Genomic DNA, 21,608 nt, shown 5'->3' with positions numbered 1-21,608 from the left:
GAGCTAATATCCAGAATCTATAAGGAACTGATACAAGTTTACAAGAAAAAAACAACCCCATCAAAAAGTGGGTGAAGGATATGAACAGACACTACTCAAAAGAAGACATTTATGCGACTAACAAACATATGAGAAAAAGCTCATCATCACTGGTCTTTAGAGAAATGCAAATCAAAACCACAATGAGATACCATCTCATGCCAGTTAGAATGGCAATCATTAAAAAGTCAGGAAACAGCAGATACTGGTGAGGATGTGGGGAAATAGAAACGCTTTTCCACTCTTGGGGGGAGTGTAAATTAGTTCAACCATTGTGGAAGACAGTGTGGCAATTCCTCAAGGATCTAGAACTAGAAATACCACTTAACCCAGCAATCCCATTACTGGGTATATAACCAAAGGATTATAAATCATTCTACTTTAAGGACACATGCCCACATATGTTTATTGCAGCACTATTTGCAATAGCAAAGACTTGGAACCAACCCAAATGTCCATCAATGATAGACTGGATAAAGAAAATGTGGCACATACACACCATGGAATACTATGCAACCATGAAAAAGAATGAGTTAATGTCCTTTGCAAAGGCATGGATGAAGCTGGGAACCATCATTCTCAGCATACTAACATAGGAATAGAAAACCAATCAACACATGTTCTCACTCATAAGTGGGAGTTGAACAGTGAGAACACATGGACACAGGGAGGGGAACATCACACACCGGGGCCTCTTGTTGGGTGAGGGTTAAGGGGAGGGAGAGCATTAGAACAAATACCTAATGCATGTGGGGCCTAAAACCTAGACGACAGGTTGATAGGTGCAGCAAACCACCATGACACATGTATACCTATGTAACAGACCTGCACATTCTGCACATGTATCCCAGAAGTTAAAGTAAAACAAAAAATAAAAATAAAAAAAATTTGCTGAAAAGTGCTAAAAGACAGTCTTGTTTCACATGCAAGGAATAATTACCAACTTTTTCATCTGTGAAAGTTTTCTGGCCTTCTTGTGTCAAACTGGATCCCAAACCAAACTTTTTTCCTTCATCTCCCAAAGTTTATGAACTCCCTCAAATGTCAGAAAGAGAAACAGTGTTCATGAATTAAATGATTCTTACGTTCAACAGCTGGTACATATTCAAAAGGAAAATATAAAGTAACATGGCATCTAAAGGATCAAAAATAACAAAACCCTAAGAGCTTACTGCTCTTGTTCTTAAAATTTCTTAAGAAAGCAATCATAAAACTTGGCTTGTTGTTTTTTCTATAATCTTTTACCACTGATTTTATTTTCTAACCTGAGAAAAACTTTTTCTTTCTCTGTATGTTGGAGTATCTCGGTGTTTTCCCGTTGCACATCATGACCTACTAATGGGTCCTAAAACCAATTTAGGGAGTTGAAACTGCTACAACCAGCATTAAAAAGAGAGACATAATATAAATTATCAAAGTGTGTTACATAGTAATGGTATTACATTTCATGAAAATTGTTGCTGATACACACACACAGACACACACACAGAGTTGATTCTTGTTACTAAGAAATTACAGTCTGTAAAGTTGCCTTGAACACTGAATTAACTAATACCGAGGAAATACAGAGTAAGGGTCTTACAAGCCTCTAGTTATGACATTTGCATTAGTTTGAAACCATCCCTATAAACTTTATAAAATTAATCAGGGAAGAAGGGAGGGGGGAAATGAAAAGAAGCCAAGCTTGCAGCACATTCAGCATGAATCATGAGGTCATCTTGCTCTCTGATCTATTTTTCATTTGAGTTATTCTTCCAGTCCTGCATACCAATGAAACTACTGATGTCAGCTGGTCTGAAGGACCCCACAGAAACTGGCTCACTAAAGAATGTAATTTCCACATAATCTGATGATTTCATTCCCCTTACCCCAACCAGTCAATGACCCCAATTTCCCTTCCTCTTTTCTTCCACAATCTCTTTAAAAATCCTAGCCCAGAACTCCTCAGGGAGATGAATTTCAGCATCTCATTCCATCTCCACACTCAGCACCCTGTAATCATTGAACTCTTTCTCTGCTGCTGATGCTGCTGTCTCAGTGTAACTTGTCTGTTACTCAGTATAATTGGTCTGTTGCTGTCACAGTGGGCATGTGAACCTATTGGTCTTATACTAAATTGGTCAGTATTGTCTGTTCTTTTTAAAGACACCTTATTTAATATATGTGTGTGTGTGTGTGTATATATATATAGAGTTGATTCATTAACATTGAACTCACTCAAATAACACTATAACTCATGCCTGAATGAAGCTCATCTAACATGTCTATTTTTTTCTATAAGGCACATCACAGCCTTCTTGTGCTTTTAAACACTAGACAGTACTTTAGCACTATATTTTTCTTCCTGTGTCCTAAGATTTAAAAAAAGTTGGAAAAACACTGCTCTAATGTTTCAATTTTTATCTTATTTTCCTAAGTCCTTTTCTTTGTCTAAAAATCTTTATGAATTAGGGTATTGTTTTGCATGTAGGGACAATAAACTCTTCCTAGTCTTGGAAAAATTATGAAAAATAATTGTTCTAACTGCTTCAGGAACCTTGATTTTATATTTGTGTTCTGATTGTGTGCCATACTGATGCCAGTTGAAAATCAGTGAGAAAACTTCTCACATTCTTTTCTTTTCTTTTAATGTCTTTCCTCTCAAAACTATTGGATACTGAGAGGTTGACTTATCTAAAAACAGAATGACTGATAAATGAATTCACTAAAGTTTCAGTTTACAAAATCCACGTACAAAAATCAGTAGCATTTCTATACAGCAACAATGAATTAGCTAAAAAAGAAATCAAGATGGCGATCCCATTTACACTAGCTACAAAGAAATAAAATATTGAGGAATAACTTTTACCAAGGAGATGAAAGATCTCTACAAAGAAAACTATAAAACATTGATGAAAGAAATTGCAAAGGACACAAACAGATGGAAAGGCATCCCATATTCATGAATTGGAAGAATTAATATTGTGAAATTACTATGCTACCTAAGACAATCTACAGATCCAATGCAATCCCTATCAAAATACCAATAACATTCTTGATTAAAAAAAATTTTTTTCTTTAAATTTTATCTTTACTACACTGAACCAGTAAGATTCTTCACAGAAAAAAAATAGAAAAAAAAAATCCTAAAATTTGTATCGAACCTGAAAAGACCAAAAATAGTCAAAGCAATCTTGAGCAAAACGAACAAAGCTGGAAGCATCACACTACCTGACTTCAAAATATACTACATAGCTATAGTATCCAAAACAACATAGTATTATTATAAAAAGACACATAGGCCAACGGAACAGAATAGGGAACCTAGAAATAAATCTACATATTTACAGCTAACTGATTTTTGACAAAGGTGCCAAGGACATACATTGGGAAAAGGACACCCTCTTTAATAAATATGCTGGGAAAACTGAATATCTATATGCAGATGAATGAAACTAGACTACTTTCTCTCACTCCATAAAAAAATCAACCAAAAATGAATTAAATACTTAAATGTAAGAACTGAAACTATAAAATTCCTAGAAGAAAACATAGGAGAAATGCTTCAGGACATCATTGGTCTAGGCAAAAACTTTAAGACATCAAAATCACAACCAACAAAAACAGAAATAGACAAGACTGTATTAAACTCAAAAAACTTCTGAACAGCAAAGGAAACAATCAACAGAGTGAAGAGACAACCTGTTGAAAGGGAGAAAATACTTGCAAACTGTTCATTGGACAAGGGACTAATATCTAGAATATACAAAGAACTCAAAAGACTCAACAGCAAAAATCCAAACAATTCCATTAAAATGTGGGCAAAGGATCATCTGAATAGACATTTCTCAGAAGATGAACAGATGGCCAACAGATATATGAAAACATGCTCAACATCACTAATCATCAGAGAAATGCAAATCACAAGCTCAATAAGATATCATCTTATCCCAGTTAGAATTACTATTATTAAAAGGTAAAAAATAAGTAATGCTGGCAAGGATGTGGAGAAAAGAGAACTCTTATATACAGTGGAAATATAAGTTAGTACAGCCATTATAGAAAACAGTACAAAAGTTTCTCAAAACACTAAAAATAGAACTACCATGTGATCCAGAATCTCACTACTGTATATTTATCCAAAGAAAAAAAATCAGTTTATCAAAGGGATACCTGTACCCTCACATTTAATGCAGCACTATTCACAATAGCCAAGATATGGAATCAACCTGAATACCCATCAATGGATGAATGAATATAAAAAATGTGTTCTATGTATGAAAGGGAATACTACTTAACCATAAAAAAGAATGGATTCCTGTCATTTGCAGCAAAATGGATGAAAGTGGAAGTCATTATGTTAAGTGAAATAAGCCAGACACAGAAAGACAAATGTCATATGTTCTCACTCACATGTGGAAACTGAAAAAGTTGATCACATGGAGATAGAGCAGAGAATGATAGTTACCAGACACTGGGAAGGGTGGGGTGGAGGGGATGAAGAGAGATTAGTTAATGAGTTAACATAAAGCTACATAGAAAGAAAATGTTCTGTGTATCACCCTACTGATAGCACAGTATGGTGACTATAGTTATCAGCAGTATATTACATATTTTGAAATAGCCAGAAGACTTGAAATGTTCCTGACACAAATAAATAACAAATGTTCAAGGCAATGGACATCCTAAATAACCTGATTTGATCATTACACATTGTATGCAAGCAGGCAACTATCACATGTACCCCATAAATGTGTAAAAATATTATGTATCAATAAAAGGGCAGAATAATTGATGGTTTTATATCAAACTCTTCAGGGAATGAAATTATTTCACAAGATAGCCATGAATAGTGCTGTAATAATTATTCATTTCAAGTTGGAATTTCTTTTCCTGCTCATAAGTAATGTTGTTCCTTTTAGGAACAGTCTTGACACTTAAAGGTCTATTTTTTTCTGCAATTCTGTATTTAATGCATTCAACAATTTTCTTTAAGGATTGAAGTACTTCAATAACACTGTTAGCTCTTTCAATCTGAATAATCATATTGTTAAAGAGATATTGAAAAGTATGATTAAAAAATAAATAGTCCTCATTCAATGGATTAGTTAAGAAGTCAACAAAAATTTGGGGAGTCTTTTCTTTAGAATTAAAATATGATTTAAATGTTTCAAATAACCTGGGGATTCTCTCAAATGCCCTTGTTCAAGAGACCCAGTGGGTTTCTGAATGCAAGAGAATTGAAGACCGCTGCATGCCAACAGAATCACAAAACTTTTTTAATCCCTCTGAACAGTATAAATGCTGAAGTAGGGGAACAATTTTATGACAATGACTTCGATGTCTATAGAAAGAACATTAGGTGCAGTTTCAACAGCATTATTTGGAATATAGCAACACAGTCAACGCCTTCCATTCATGCTTTGCTACGATTTTGAATAAACACTATCTGCCTTTTTTTTTTTTTTTTTCTCATGGAGTCTTTCTCTGTTGCCAGGCTGGAGTGCAGTGGTTCGATCTCAGCTCACTGCAACCTCCGCCTCCCGGGTTCAAGCGATTCTCCTGCCTCAGCTTCCCGAGTGGCTGGGACCACAGGCAGCACCACCACGCCCAGCTAGTTTTTGTATTTTTAGTAGAGACGGGGTTTCACCATGTTGGCCAGGATGGTCTCGACCTCTTGACCTCATGATCTGCCCACTTTGGCCTCCAAGAGTGCTGGGATTACAGGCGTGAGCCACCGCACCTGGCCACATTATCTGCACTTTCATGCAAATATCCGTAATATGAATATGAATATCAAAATTTGTGTCAAAATTTGTATTCATATTATCACCACAAAAAGAAGTACAATTTTTCTTATTAATGCTTAACTTAGTAAATAATAGAGGCTTTGCAAAAATTTGCTTTAAATTTTCAAGTCTCATCTGGAAGAGATGTTACAGTAATCTTAAAAGTAACCCTTTTTGTTTCGTGTATACTGCTTGGGAGATGGGTGCACCAAAATCTCACAAATCACCACTAAAGAACTTACTCATGTAACCAAATACCACCTGCTCCTCCAAAACCTATGGAAATAAAAATTAATAAAAAAGTAATCCCTTTTCATATGACAAATATTGCACAAGCAAAGGGAACATGTTTTCCGCTTTATAATTACTTGCATTCTTAGCTATATTGTAAAAATGTAAGGCATTAGGTCTTCAATAAGCTCTGTAACAGAAAATGGAACTATTACATTTTAAAAATTATTGCAGTATATTTCATCCTGGCACTTGATAATTATTTTGGAGATGGAGGAGGGAGGGTTGAGTCAGAAAACTTGACAGAGAATGATACTCCAATACCAGCCATTCTAGGAACTGGTTTTATTTATTTTTTAATTATTAGGGGCACATGATAGTTGAATATATTTATGGGGTATATATGATGTTTTGATACAGGCATATAATGGGTAATAATCAAATCAGAGTAATTGAGGTATCTGTTACCTCATGCATCTATATTTATTTGTATTAAGAACACACCAATTCTACTCTTTTAGCTATTTAAAAATATACAATATGTTTTTCCTACTTATAGTCACCCTATTGTGTTACTAAATACTAAATCTTATTCGTTCTAATTGTATTTGTATGCCCACTAACCAATCTCCCTTTTATTCCTCCTGTTGACTATCCTTCACAGCCTGTGGCAATCATTATTCCACTCTCTACCTCTATGAGTGAAAATATGAAATATTTGTCTCTCTGTACCTGGATTATTTAACTTAACATAATGTCTTCTGGAACTGGTTTTATTTTTGCCTCTACTTTCTTTAAAATTAATTTTTTTTTTTTTTAGTATTTCAATAATTTTGGGGGAACAGGTGTTTTTTGGTTACATGGATAAGTTCTTTAGTGGTGACTTCTAAGATTTTGGTGCACCCATCCTCCAAGCAATGTGCAATGCACCCAGTGTGGAGACTTTTATCCCTCACCCCCTCTCACTCTTCCCACTGAGTCCCCAAAGTTCATTATAGCATTCTTATGCCTTTGCATCTTCATAGCTTAGCCCCCACTTATAAGTGAGAACATATAATATTTGGTTTTCCATTCCTGAGTTACTTCACTTAGAATAATGGTCTCCAATTTCATCCACATTGCTGTAAATGCCATTATTTCATTCCTTTTTATGGCTGAGTAGTATTCCATGATGTATGTATACCACATTTTCTTTATCCAGTCTTTGGTTGATGGGCGTTTAGGCTGGTTCCATATTTTTACAACGCTGCTATAAACATGCATGCACAAGTGTCTTTTTCATATAGTGACTTCTTTTCCTCTGGGTAGATACTCAGTAGTGGGATTGCTGGGTCAAATGGTGGGGTTCTACTTTTAGTTCTTTAAAGAATCTCCATATTGGTTTCCATAGTGGTTGTACTAGCTTACATTCCCACCAGCAGTGTAAAAGCATTCCCTTTTGACCACCACACTAACATCTATTGTATTTTGATTTTTTGAATATGGCCATTCTTACAGGAGTAAGGTGGTATTTCATTGTGGTTTTGATTTGCATTTCCCTGATAATTAGTGATGTTGAGCATTTTTTAATGTTTATTGGCCATTTGTATATCTTCTTCTTTTGAGAATTGTCTATTCATGTCCTTTGCCCACTTTTTGATGGGGTTATTTTTTTTTTCTTGCTGATTTGTTTGAGTTCCTTGCAGATTCTGGATATTAGTCCTTTGTCAGATGCATAGTTTGTGAAGATTTTATCCCAGTCTGTGGGTTGTCTGTTTGCTGATTATTTCTTTTGCTGTGCAGAGGCTTTTTAGTTTAATTAATCTGCTTATTTGTATTTTGTTGCATTTGTTTTTGAATTCTTGGTCATGAACTCTTTGCCTAAGCCAATGTCTAGAAGAGTTTTTCCAGTGTTATCTTCTAGAGTTTTCATGGTTTCAGGTTTTAGATTAAAGGCTTTGATCCACCTTGAGTTGATTTTTTTTATAAGGTGAGAGATGAGGATACAGTTTCATTCTTCTACATGTGGTTTGCCAATTATCCCAGCACTATTTGTTGAATAGGGTGTCCTTTCCTCACTTTATGTTTTTGTATGCTTTGTTGGAAATCAGTTGGCTGTATTTGGCTTTATTTCTGGGTTCTCTATTCTGTTCCATTGCTCTATGTGCCCATTCTTATGACAGTATCAAGCTGTTTTGGTGACTATAGCCTTGTAGTGTAGTTTGAAGTCAGGCAATGTGATGCCTCCAAATTTGTTCTTTTTTCTTAGTCTCGCTTTGGCTATGTGGGCTTTTTTTTTTTTCTTTCCATATGAATTTTAGGATTTTTTTTCTAGTTCTATGAAGAACAGTGACAGTATTTTGATGGAAATTGTATTGAATCTGTAGATTGTTTTTGGCAGTATGGTCATTTTCACCAAATTCATTCTACTCATCCGTGAGCATGGGATGTATTTCCATTTGTTTATGTCATCAATGATTTCTTTCAGCAGTGTTTTGCAATTTTCCTTGTAGAGATCTTTCACCTCCTTGGTTAGGCATATTCCTAAATATTTTAATATTTTTGCAGTTGTCATAAAAGGGATTGAGTACTTGATCTGAGTCTCAGCTTGGTTATTGTTGATGTATGCCAGTGCTACTGATTTGTGTACATTGGTTTTTGTATTCTGAGACTTTACTGAATTCATTTATTAGATCTAGGAGCTTTTTGGATAAGTCTTTAGGGTTTTCTAGATAAATGATTATATCATTGGTGAACAGTGACAGTTTGACTTCCCTCTTTACTGATTTGGATGCTCCTTGTTTCTTTCTCTTGTCTGATTGCTCTGACTTGGACTTTCAGTACTATGTTGAATAGAAGTGGTGAAAATGGGCCTCCTTGTCTTGTTCCAGTTCTCAGGGGGAAGGCTTTCAATTTTTCACAATTCAGTATAATGTTGGCTGTGGGTTTGTCATAGGTCGCTTTTATTACCTTGAAGTATGCTCCTTCTATGGCAATTTTGCTGAAGGTTTTTACCATAAAGCAATGCTGGATTTTGTCAAATCCATTTTCTGTATCTATTGAGATGATCATATGGTTTTTGTTTTTATTCTGTTTATGTTATATATTCCATTTATTGACTTGTGCATGTTAAACCATCCCTGCATCCCTGGTATGAAACTCACTTGATCATGATATGTTATCTTTCTGATATGCTGCTGATTGATTTGATTAGCCAGTGTTTTAAGGATTTTTGCATCTATGTTCATCAGAAATACTTGCCTGTAGTTTTCTCTTTTTTTGTTATGTCCTTTCCTGGTTTAGGTATTAGGGTGATACTGGCTTCATAGAATGATTTAGGAAGGATTCCTTCTTTCTTCATTTTTTGGAATAATTTCAGTATTTTTGGTATTAATTCTTCTTTGAATGTCTGACAGAATTCAACTGTGAATTCATCTGGTCATGGACTTTTTTTTCTTGGCATTTTTTATTACTTTTTAAATCTTGCTACTTGTTATTGGTCTGTTCAGAGTTTCTGTTTCTTCCAGATTTAATCTAGGAGGATTGTATATTTCCAGGAATTTATACATCTCTAGATTTTCTAGTTTGTGCACATAAAGGTGTTCATAATAGCCTTAAATGATCTTTTATTTCTGTGGTATCTGTTGTAATATCTCCCATTTCATTTCTAATTCAGTTTGTTTGGATCTTTTCTCTTCTCAGTTAATCTCATTAATGGTTATCAATTTTGTTTATCTTTTCCAAGAACTAGATTTTTGTTTCATTTATCTTTTAAATATTTTTGTTGTTGTTGTTTAAATTTCATTTAATTCTGTCCTGATCTTTGTTATTTCTTTTATTATGCTTGGTTTGGGTTTGATTTGTTTTCTTTCTCTAGTTCTTTGAAGTGTCACCTTAGATTGTCTATTTGTTCTCTTTCAGACTTTTTGATATAGGCATTTAATGCTATGAACATTCTTCTTAACACCGCTTTAGATATATCCCAAGGTTTTGGTAAGTTGTGTCATTATTATCGTTTAGCTCAAAGATTTTTAAATTTCCATCTTGATTTCATTGTTGACCCAAAGATCATTCAAGAGTAGATTATTTAATTTCCATGTATTTGTATATTTTTGAGGATTATTTTTGGAGTTAATTTCTAGTTTTATTCCACTGTGGTCTAAGAGGATACTTGACATGATTTTTATTTTCTTAAATTTATTGAGACTTGTTTTGTGGCCTGTCATATGGGCTATCTTGGAGAAGGTTCTATGTGCTGATGAAAAAAAAGTGCATTATGCAGTTATTGGGTAGAATGTTCTGTAAATATCTGTTAAGTTCATTTGTTCTAGGGTATTGTTTAAGTCTATTGTTTCTTTGTTGACTTTCTGTCTTGATGACCTGTTAACTACATAGGAGACAGTGAACTCACCCACACACCAAAAATATAACTACTACGTACAGCAGCTGGGAAAACCAGTGCACAAAGACTCTGTAACTAAGGTTCTCATATAGAGACTTCATCCTTACAAGCACCAGCAGTCATGTTAGGCTAAAATAAACATTAAATCTGATCCTTAAGAGGGGAAAAACAACAATAAAACCCCCCCAAACTGCAGTCCAATTGAAAATAAATTCAAGAACAATTTAAGAACTAATCTACCCAAATGAGAAGAAACCAGAGAAGTAATTATGGCAATATGACAAAACAGGGTTGTATAACATCCTCAAAGATCACACTAGCGCCTCAAAAACGAATTCAAACCAAGAAGAAATCTCTGGATTGCCAGATAAAGAACTCAGAAGGTTGATTGTTAAGCTACTCAAGGAGATAACAGAGAAAGGTGAAAATCAACTTAAAGAAATAAAAAAAATACAAGATATGCATACAAAATTCTCCAGAGAAATATATATCCTAAAGAAAAAACAATCACAACTTCTGGAAATGAAAGACACACTTAGAGAAATAAAAAATGCAGTAGAAAGTTTCAACAATAGACTAGAACAAGTAGAAAAAAAGAACTTCAGAGCTCAGAGACAAGGCTTTTGAATTAACCTAATCAGACAAAGAAAAAAGAATTTAAAAAATGAACAAAGTCTCCAAAAAATTTGAGATTGTGTTAAATGGTTAAACCTAAGAATAACTGGTGTTCCCGAGGAAGAAGAGAAATCTAAAAGTTTGGAAAACTTATTTGAGAAAATAATTGAAAAAAACGTCCCTGGCCTTGCTAGAGATCTAGACATCCAAATACAAGAAGCTCAAAGAACTCCTGGGAAATTCCATCACCTTGTCATCAGGTTATCTAAAGTCAAGACGAAGGAAAGAATCTAAAGAGCTGTGAGACTAAATCATCAGGTAACCTATAAAGGAAAACTTACCAGATTAACAGTTAATTTCTCAGCAGAAATATTACAAGCCAGAAGGGATTGGGTTCCTATCTTTGGGTTCCTTACCAATAATAATTTTTAGTCAATAATTTTGTATCCAGCAAAACTAAGCTTCATAAATGAAGGAGAGATAAAGTCTTTTTCAGACAAACAAATGCTGAGAGAAATTGCCACCACCAAGCCTGCACTTCAAGAAATGCTATAAGGAGTTCTGAATCTTGAAACAAAACTTCAAAATATACCAAAACAGAACCTCCTTAAATCATAAATCCAACAAGGCCTATAAAACAATAACAAAATGAAAAAAACAATATATTTAGGCAACAACTAGCCTGATGAATAGAAGATGAGTCTCTTGGACTCACCTAACACATAACACAGCACACATAGCATAGCACCATATGCTATGGTCTGAATGTTTGTGTCCCCCTGCAAAATTCATATGTGGAAACCTAATCTCTAATGCAATAGTAATTAAGAGATGGTCTCTTTAGAAGGTTATTAGGTCATGCTTTGCTTTCAGTGGGATTAGTTCCCCTTTAAAAGAGCCCTGAATGAAGGCACTTGATTGCCCCTTCCACCATGTGAAGACTCAGCAAGAAGGGGTCACCTGTGAGAAGGGGGGTTGTCACCAGACACTGAATCTGCCAGTTCCTTGATCTGGAGAGTCACAGCCCTAGAACTATAAGAAATAAATTTCTGTTGTTCATAAACCACCAAGTTTATGGTATTTTGTTATATCAGCCTGAACTAAGAAAAGCCATCAAAACTTCTGTTGTGATTAGTTTATCTTCCTTATGTGAATTTCTCTTAAAAATTTATTATTTTATCACATTTTTGGTAGTAGTTGATGAAATCATGTATCTTTTATGTTTAGTTAGCATCTGTTGGTTTATATCTGACTTTTCAAATGAACAATTCGGAAATGCACAAGTGTTTATAGTTTCCAGAGGATTTTTTTCCCTCTTTTAGTAAGTATCCACTGTTCAGAAAATTTATTACAAAATTTACACTTACATTTTGGCATTTTCATGTTCAAAGATACATAAATTCAAATAAAGAGCAGCCACCACTAGACTTGAAAGGACTGAATTTGATAACCTAACAGTAACAATAGTATGTCACTCACAAATCAGAACTCGTAGCTAATCATAAACAGGGGCTGAAATGTTGAAAGAGTTGCAAACTTGCAAACTAGCAATAAATTGAACTCAGTGTCTGATGTAAAAAAGGTGAACTTTCCCTTTGCCTACAAGGTAGATCTGTAGCAAGACACAGTGTTTTCAAACTGTTGGTTAGGGAAGCCTGACATTTAGGAATTGGTGGACTTTCAGAAGTGGGAGTGCTCAGGGATTGATGGACTTTCAGATGTTTTAATGTGGTCACTAGAGTAAGGCATTTACCGATTGACTGTTGTCTAAAGGCACGGACTTGTCACGATTAGCTGATTTCCAGAGCTTGGGCCATTGATTTCCTAATTTTGGAAACAGTTACTGGTGCAAGGAAGTTACCGATTGGCTGATTTTCAGAGCATGTGTACTGATCTGTTACTGCTAATTAATGGTGGTTATCTGTTCATGAGTTGGGTCATTAGCCAAAGGACAGTCTTCCTCTTTTGAATATGAAAAATAAGTATTTTAATTTTCAGTTTCCCCCTTTTGGTCTGTCCTCAGCCAAGCCTGCAAGAGGAATCTTAGAGGATTATCCAGATTTTTATTTGTGGAGGTATGATTTTTTAGCTAGTGTTACCATTTGAGATTCAAGCACCAATAACTGTGGCAGAAAACTAACTGCCAACTTTTTGTAGTTATTGAAAAAAACAGAATACGGGGCATTCATTTAAGGCATCCTGGCAAAGTCCTGGCAAAGGACTCAGGACAAAATCATTTAGTACAGGACACCTCTTGTATATACAGGATGCCTGGCAACCAGATGCTGGCCATATCACAGGCCTGTATCTCTGTGATATTCCCAGAACAGATTGTGCTTCAGGTTCTATGAGTTCTCAAAGGTGAGTGAGTGGCCCAGGCTGAAGCTGGATCATTTGAGAAGTTCAAAGCCAGACTAAACAACTACTGAAAAGTTTGAATCAAAGTAGTGCCATAATTATATTTGATTTTAGAAAGTTTTTTTTTTTTTTTTGGCATCTTTATGGGGGATTTGGGATTGGCAGAAACAGAGACTGGTGACAAATGCGTTGAGGAGGCTCAACGCCTACAATGAGAGTAAGAATGGGAGCCATTAAACTTCTGTTTTTACCAAAGATTAGTAATTTACTTATAACACTGAATAAAATAACTTATCAAAATTTTGGGGTTTAATTTAAAATATATCACTTTCCAACAATTCTAAGAAAGCTTATGACAAACACAGGACTTGGACTTGGTGAATATATTATTCTAGGTTCTCTTGAGAAACAAAACCAGTTGGATGCGTGTATACACATAGAGAGGACTGTTTAGAGTTCCCACACTTGGTTATTGAGGCTGGTAATTTACCCCTAAAACTTGCAGAATGAGCAGATAGACTGGAGGCCTAGGGAAGAGCTGATGTTGTGGTTTAAGTTCAAAACTGACTGTTGAAGAATTCTTCCTTGCCTGAGGGAGATCAGTCTTTTGTTTTATTCAGACCTTCAGTTGGCTGGATGAGACCCATCCGTATTATGAAGGGAAGTCTGCTTTACTAAAAATCCCCCAATTTAAATGTTACTCTTATTTTCCAAATTAATATTGTATCTGTCTTCTGAATTGCACCAATTAATCCAATATTGATAAATTGAATTGAATATTTTTGCCTTTTAAACTTCCACCAATCAAAGACACCCAGCAGGGATGTTGTAAATCTGCATATGCAGAGAACTCCTACTCAAATGCCTTCTGCTGGTTTTGTGAACAGGTCTTGCACCAATTTAAAGTAATTTGAGTTGGGTGATCCTCTGTGGCCATGTCGCTATTACTATTCTTGCCTTAGTTTTGCCATTTAGCTCAGTGATGTTTATCCAAATTGAAGAAAACAGGAAGGCAAATGGTTCAAAATCATGGTAATAGAATAGCTAACTAGGTGAAGGGTTCAATTTCAAACTCTTTCCTTGGGAACAGAGTAATTGATTCTAATGAAGGGTTTTTAAAGAACTTATTTAGTTACTAAATTGAGGTAGATTTCTGACTTCTGATCTTAAATTTTAGGTAATTGTTCAATTTCCACAACAAATTGGGGTTTGTGTTTCCTTTTGGGAATTCCTTACTATAAAGCCTTAGTTTTAACTTCTCGATTTATAGGATTTGAAATGGGGCTGGCCAAAATGGGTTAATTACTTCTTTTTTTTTTTTTTTGTAAACCAGCTTTACTGAGATATAATTGATGCACAACAAACTGTGCATATATAAAGTGTACAATTTGATAAGTTTTGTTGTAAACAGCCATGAAACTGTCACCACAATCAAGATAATGAAAAGTATTCGTTCAAGTTTCGTTGTGGTCCTTTATAACTCCTTCCTCCCACTCCTTCTCCCTTGACCTCAGGCACCCACTAATCTATTTTCTGTCACTGTAGATTAAAACGTGTGATGAGTAGAATTTTAAGATAACCGCCAATAACCCTCACCCTTATATAATCCCCTCCCCTTTGAGTGGGAGTGGAACCTATAAATATAATGAAATATCATTTCCATGGTTATATCTTATTATATGGTGAAAGTGAGTAGGCAGATGTAATTAAGTTTACTAATCAATTGGCCTTAAAATAAAGGAAAACCTGAGTGAGTCTAACTTAACCTAATGAGTCCTCTTTTTCTTTTGAAAAATTACTTTGGCTAATCTAATTCCCTTGCATTTCCATGTGAATTTTGGAATAACTTTCCAATATTGAATCTATAGATACATTTTTGGAGATTTGATATGTTAGTATTGAGTCTTTTGACCCATTATCATGGCATGTATCTTTATTTAAATAGTCTTTAACTTCTCTCAGCAATATTTACAGTCTTTCAGTGTTCAGGTCTTCAGATTTATCACCACATACCGTACTGTTGATGCAATTATAAATTTATTGTTTTTAATTTAAAATTTTTATTGTTAATTGCTAGCAAATAGAAATTTTTTTATTATTGATATCGTATCCTATAACCTTACTTAACTCACTTCTTAGTTCTAGTAACCTTTTTGTATATTCAGTTGGATTTTCTACATAGATGATAATATTGTTTGCAAAATAAAGATTATTTAACTTCTTTTTGATCTAAATGCCTTTTATTTCTTTTCTTTCTTAGAAACTCAAGAACAAACTCAAGAACAATAGAAATGGTGAGAGTAGATATATTTGCCTTCGGATATTGGGGGAAAGCATTCAGTAGTTAAGTATTAAGTGTAATGTTATTAGGTTGGTGCAAAAGCAAGTTAATGGTTTTGCCATTAAAAGTAATTGCAAAAAACACAATCACTTTTGCACCAAAAGATGCCTTTTATCAGGTTGAGGAAGTTCCCTTCTATTCTTAGATAGCTGAGAGCTTTTGTTTATTTTTAGAATCAGAAATGAATGTTGGGTGTTTGAAATGTTTCTTCTTTGCTTAATGAGGGTTTAAAAATCAGAAGTGAATGTTGGAATTTTTAAATGTATTTTATTTGCCTAATGAGTTTTGTTTGTTTGTTTTTGAGGCAGAGTCTCGCTCTGTCATCCAAGATGGAGTGCAATGGTGTGATCTCGGCTCACTGCAATCACCGCCACCTGGGTTCAAGCAATTCTCATGCCTCAGCCTCCTGAGTAGCTGGGATTACAGGCACCTGCCACCGCGACCAGCTAATTTTTTTTGTATTTTTAGTAGAGACGGAGTTTCACCATGTTGGCCAGGCTGGTCTCGAACTCTTGATCTCAAGTGATTCACCCACCTTGGCCTCCCAAAGTGCTAGGATTACAGGCATGAGCCACTGCGCCCAGCTGCCTAATGAGGTGTTTAAAATCAGAAGTGAATGTTGTATTTTTGGTGTGTTTCTTCTTTGCCTAATGAGATTTTTAAAATCAGAAATGGATGGTGGATTTTTTTATTATACTTTAAGTTCTAGGGTACATGTGCACAACGTGCAAGTTTGTTACATATGTATACATGTGCCATGTTGGTGTGCTGCTCCCATTAACTTGTCATTTACATTAGGTATATCTCCTAATGCTATCCCTCCCCCGTCCCCCCACCCCACGACAGGCCCCAGTGTGTGATGTTCCCCTTCCTGCATCCAAGTGTTCTCATTGTTCAATTCCCACCTATGAGTGAGAACATGTGGTGTTTGGTTTTCTGTCCTTGCCATAGTTTGCTGAGAATTATGGTTTCCTGCTTCATCCATGTCCCTACAAAGGACATGAACTCATCCTTTTTTATGGCTGCATTGTATTCCATGGTATATATGTGCCACATTTCCTTAATTCAGTCTATCACTGATGGATATTTGGGTTGGTTCCAAGTCTTTGCCATTGTGAATAGTGCCACAATAAACATACATGTGCATGTGTCTTTATAGCAGCATAATTTATAATCCTTTGGGTATATACCCAGTAATGGGATGGCTGGGTCAAATGGTATTTCTAGTTCTAGATCCTTGAGGAATCGCCACATTGTCTTCCACAATGGTTGAACTAGTTTACACTCCCACCAACAGTGTAAAAGTGTTCCTGTTTCTCCACATCCTCTCCAGTACCTGTTGCACCATTCTAACTGGTGTGAGATGGTATCTCATTGTGGTTTTGATTTGCATTTCTCTGATGGCCAGTGATGATGAGCATTTTTTCATGTGTCTGTAGGCTGCATAAATGTCTTCTTCTGAGAAGTGTCTGTTCATATCCTTTGCCCACTTTTTGATGGAGCTGTTTTTTTCTTGTAAATTTGTTTGAGTTATTTGTAGATTTTGGATATTAGTCCTTTGTCAGATGAGCAGATTGCAAAAATTTTCTCCCATTCTGTAGGTTGCCTGTTCATTCTGATGGTAGTTTCTTTTGTTGTGCAGAAGCTCTTTAGTTTAATTAGTTCCCATTTGTCAATTTTGGCTCTTGTTGCCATTCCTTTTGGTGTTTTAGACATGAAGTCCTTGCCCATGCCTATGTCCTGAAAAATACAGAGTAGAAAAGCTGAAAATTCTAAAAATCAGAGCTCCTCTCCCCCTCCAAAGGAATGCAGCTCCTCGCCAGCAACAGAACAAAACTGGATGGAGAATGACTTTGACGAGTTGAGAGAAGAAGGCCTCAGACGATCAAACTTCTCTGAGCTAAAGGAAGAATTTCGAACCCATCACATAGAAGCTAGAAACCTTGAAAAAAGATTAGATGAATGGCTAACTAAAATAACCAGTATAGAGAAGTCCTTAAATGACCTGATGGAGCTGAAAACCACGGCATGAGAACTATGTGACGAATGCACAAGCTTCAGTAGCCGATTCGATCAACTGGAAGTAAGGGTATAAGTGATTGAAGATCAAATGAATGAAATGAAGTGAGAAGTTTAGAGAAAGGAGAGTAAAAAGAAACGAACAAAGCCTCCAAGAAATATGGCACTATGTGAAAAGACTAAATCTATGTCTAATTGGTGTACCTGAAAGGGACAGGGAGAATGGAACCAATTTGGAAAACACTCTGCAGGATATTATCCAGGAGAACTTCCCCAACCTAGCAAGGCAGGCCAACATTCAAATTCAGGAAATACAGAGAATACCACAAAGATATCTCTCGAGAAGAGCAACTCCAAGACACATAATTGTCAGACTCACCAAAGTTGAAATGACGGAAAAAATGTTAAGGGCAGCCAGACAGAAAGGTCAGGTGGCCCACAAAAGGAAGGTCATCAAACTAACAGAGGATCTCTCGGCAGAAACTCCACAAGCCAGAAGAGAGTGGGGGCCACTATTCAACAGTCTTAAATAAAAGAATTTTCAACCCAGAATTTCATATCCAGCCAAACTAAGCTTCATAAGTGAAGGAGAAGTAAAATCCTTTACAGACAAGCACATGCTGAGAGATTTTGTCACCACCAGGCCTGCCCTACAAGAACTCCTGAAGGAAGCACTAAACATGGAAAGGAACAATCGGTACCAGCCACTGCAAAAACATGTCAAATTGTAAACACCATTGATGCTAGGAAGAAACTGCATCAACTAATGAGCAAAATAACCAGCTAACATCATAATGACAGGATCAAATTCACACATAACAAAATTAACCTTAAATGTAAATGGGCTAAATGCTCCAATTAAAAGACACAGACTGGCAAATTGGATAGAGTCAAGACCCATCAGTCTGCTGTATTCAGGAGACCCATCTCACGTGCAGAGACACACATAGGCTCAAAATAAAGGGATAGAGGAAGATCTACCAAGCAAATGGAAAACAAAAAAGGCAGGGGTTGAAATCCTAGTCTCTGATAAAACAGACTTTAAACCAACAAAGATCAAAAGAGACAAAGAAGGCCATTACATAATGGTAAAGGGATCAATTCAACAAGAAGAGCTATCCTAAATATATATGCACCCAATACAGGAGCACCCAGATTCATAAAGCAAGTCCTTAGAGACCTACAAAGAGACTTAGACTCCCACACAATAATAATGGGAGACTTTCACACCCCACTGTCAACATTAGACAGATCAACAAGACAGAAAGTTAACAAGGATATCCAGGAATTGAACTCAGCTCTGCCCCAAGTGGACCTAATAGACATCTACAGAACTCTCCATCCCAAATCAACAGAATATACATTCTTCTCAGCACCACATTGCACTTACTCCAAAATGGACCACATAGTTGGAAGTAAAGCACTCCTCAGCAAATGTACAAGAACAGAAATTATAACAAACTGTCTCTCAGACCACAGTGCAATCAAACTAGAACTCAGGATTAAGAAACTCACTCAAAACCGCTCAACTTCATGGAAACTGAACAACCTGTTCCTGAATGACTACTGGGTACATAACGAAATGAAGGCAGAAATAAAGATGTTCTTTGAAACCAATGAGAACAAGACACAACATACCAGAATCTCTGGGACACATTTAAAGCAGTGTGTAGAGGGAAATTTATAGTACTAAATGCCCACAAGAGAAAGCAGGAAAAATCTAAAATTGATACCCTAACATCACAATGAATGGTGGATTTTTGAAATGTGTTTTATTTGTCTAGTGAGATTTTAAAAATCAGAAGTGAATGTTGGATTTTTGAAATGTTTTTCTTTGCCAATAAGATTATGTGGTTTTCTGTCTTTGTTAATATGGTGAATTAAATTGATTAATTTTTTTTTTTTTTTGATAGAGTCTCACTCTGTCACCCAGGCTGGAGCGCAGTGGCGTGATCTCGGCTCACTGCAAGCTCCGTCTCCTGGGTTCACACCATTCTCCTGCCTCAGCCACTTGCGTAGCTGGAACTACAGGTGCCTGTCACCATGCCTGGCTAATTTTTTGTGTTTTTAGTAGAGACAGGGTTTCACCATGTTAGCCTGGATGGTCTCGATCTCCTGACCTCATTATCTGCCTGCTTCAGCCTCCCAAAGTGCTGGGATTATAGGCATGAGCCACCACGCCCAGCCACATTGATTAACATTTAAATATTAAGCCAGCCTTGCACACCTGGAATAAATTTTACTTGCTCATTATGTATTATCTTTTAAAAACATATTATTGGGTTTGATTCACTAACATTATATTTAAAATTTTTGTATTAACACATATGATGGATATAGGTCAGTAGTATTATATGCTTATAACATTTTTGGTTTTGATATTGGGGTAATGTTGGCATCATAGAATGAGCTGTGAAGTATTTTCTCCTTCTCAATTTTCTAGAAGACTTTGTGTAGGATTGGAATGATATCTTCCTTAAGTATGTCATAGAATTTGTCAGTGAAACCACTTGAGCAGCAAGAATTCTACCGCTGAACCACCAATGCCTCTAAAGTGAAACCAGTTGGGCCCAAAGTTTTCTCTCTGGGAAAGTTTTAAACTGAATTTAATTTCTTTAATAGATATGAGGCAATTCAAGTTACCTATTTTTTCTTGAGTGAGCTTTGTTGGTTTTAAGAAATCTATCCACTTCGTCTAAGTTGTTAATTTGTTAACATAAATATGTTTCCAGTATTTCCTTATTATCCCTTATAGAATATTTATAGAATGTCTATAAAATCTGTAGGGTTGTCATTTCTCTCATTCCTGATATTGTTAATTTGTGTCTTCTCCTTTATTTCCCTCATTAGTCTGGAAAGAATCTTCTAAATTTTATTGAACTTCTCATAGAATCAACTTTTGGTTTCACTGACCTTCTTTATTGTTTTTCTGTTTTCTATTTAATTAATTTCAGTTCTGATCTTTATTATTTCCTTTTCTCTATATACTTTGAACTTAATTTTTCCTTCTTTGGTGGAAAATGAGGTCATTGTTTTGAAACTTCTTCTCTTCATATATGGCTATTTAGTGCTATGATTTCATCCTAAATAACTCCTTTAGTGACATCCCACAGATTTTGATATGCTATGCTTTCATTTTCAGTCATCCCGTATATTCTGAATTTCCCTTTTGGTTTCTTCTTTCACCCATTGACTATTTATAAGTGTTCCACTTAGCCTTAAAATACTTGTGGTTTTCCAGAATTCTTTCGTTATTGATTTCTAATTGCCTTCCATTGTGGTCAGTAAACATACTTTGTATGACTTGAATTCTTTTAAATTTACTGAGGTTCATTTTGAGGCTCAGGCTACGTTCTATCTTGGTAAGTAGTCCAGGTACACTTGAAAAGAATGTTTATTCTTCTGTTGTTGGATGAAGTCATCTGTAAATGTCAATTAGATCAAGTTGGATGAAACTTCTGTTTAAAGCTTGTATATCCATTATATTTTTCTTTCAATTATTAATAGAGGGCTATTGAAATCTCTGACGATAACTCATGTTAATTCAAATTAAGGAAAAGAAAGGCAGGTTTAGCTCACCAACCTCCACTGATGAATGTGTGTTTGGGTAAGGGTGTCACTCCCAGAAGTTACTTGAGTCTTGTTAAAAGTTGTTAGGCCCTTTAATCTGCCCAAGTAAATATGCTATATGAATAAAAAAGTATTTGCTATGAAAACAGTTTCAAGGCAAATTTCCTTTCCATTCCATTCACTTCCTTTCAACCTTACTTTTTCCCTTCATATAAAGCTTTATGCCGTATATAAATACCATATATTTTTGTATATATATTCTGGAGATATCACTGTTGCATAGTGA

At 35.5% G+C, this 21,608-nt stretch overlaps 1 protein-coding gene across 3 annotated transcripts in view; it reads left to right on the top strand.

Moving 5' to 3' along the window:
- Positions 1-21,608, top strand: part of SPP1 (secreted phosphoprotein 1) — an 899,378-nt gene that overhangs the window by 531,201 nt on the left and 346,569 nt on the right. The gene's annotated exons all lie outside the window — the stretch shown is intronic.

This window comes from Macaca thibetana, chromosome 5 (genome assembly GCF_024542745.1).
Source record: "Macaca thibetana thibetana isolate TM-01 chromosome 5, ASM2454274v1, whole genome shotgun sequence".
Classification (NCBI taxonomy): domain Eukaryota; kingdom Metazoa; phylum Chordata; class Mammalia; order Primates; family Cercopithecidae; genus Macaca; species Macaca thibetana.
This window is presented reverse-complemented; position numbering and strand designations above follow the sequence as displayed.